The sequence below is a fragment of the Mustela lutreola genome, chromosome 7 (assembly GCF_030435805.1).
Source record: "Mustela lutreola isolate mMusLut2 chromosome 7, mMusLut2.pri, whole genome shotgun sequence".
Lineage (NCBI taxonomy): Eukaryota > Metazoa > Chordata > Mammalia > Carnivora > Mustelidae > Mustela > Mustela lutreola.
In genome coordinates, this window is record NC_081296.1 from 94,562,452 (window position 1) to 94,563,579 (window position 1,128).

General features: G+C 37.9%; 1 pseudogene; it reads left to right on the forward strand.

Moving 5' to 3' along the window:
• The first annotated feature begins 307 nt into the window (after nt 1-307).
• Nucleotides 308-604, forward strand: LOC131837219 (ATP synthase membrane subunit K, mitochondrial-like; annotated as a pseudogene).
• The last annotated feature ends 524 nt before the right edge of the window (nt 605-1,128 follow it).

Sequence of the window (1,128 nt, forward strand, 5' to 3'; positions counted from 1 at the left end):
CAAATGTGTTAAAGTTCTTGAAATTTTTCTGATGCTTTATTTTCCTCAGATAGAGTTTGACCAATTATGTTAGATGTTATTACTGTAAAACAGATAGACATGATAACTTAGTACTAAAAAGTACAGAAAATTTTTCACAAGTTAAAACATTAGAAAACACACTAGTTTACTTCCATAATTTTATGACATTTCCTGACAAAAAAAGATGGCTCAGCCTCAATTAATTTTATGCTGTCAGTTCTCAGAAGACATCTGTGGTTTTCATCGTTATCCATTAATATTAGTGGTTGATAAGCATCACTAAGTGATGTTAAGGTTTTATCAAGTAGTTGGAGCCTTGGGAGTTGTCCACAATGCTTTGCCTATACTAAGAGTTGGCAACAGTTCACTAACCAAAGGGACTGGTGCCTTTTGCAAGACTGAAATTGTGGCAGTTCCAGAAGCTAATGCGCAATTCCATTTCACCGCTATCAAAAAATATTTCTACTCTTATACTCTTAAAAGTAGAATGAATGGTGTACTGGCCACAAAAGGAGGCATTGCTTTGATAGTCTTATACTTCAAGTTAAGGTCTTAAAAAACACCACTTGTGAGAGCAACATAAACAGATTTTAACCTGTACCTCATCTATTAAGTTCCCATGCCTGGAGAAGCTAATATCAACCCATCATGTGATACTCAATTTGTACAATAAATTATGAACCTGGAACAAAAAAAAAAAAAAAAGAGATGGCAACAGTTCAACAATGGGGTGCCAAATCACTGACATCTTTTTTTAAGCAGAGGTATAATAGTGGCAATAAAGGGAAAAGGCAGAAGCCGAGAATCTTCTTTTCCTATAGATGAGATCAGGTTCACTTAGGGAATCAATGCTTACATTATGATGCAGGGCTGAAAAATAACAATTTCAAAACAAAGGATATGTCCAGATGGGCAACTGCAGCTGATTCTCACAATAGACTTGCCAGTTTGGTATTTTCACTGCCACCTGATGCCCAGAGAGCTTAGGAGCCCAGACTCCTGGTGACTGCCTTGAGAACCCTATTTCCTCACCCTCGGCAGCCTGTGTTGCTGAGACCCAGCTGAGGCTCGCTTCTCTCTGAGCAGTCACATACAAACAGCCTCTCT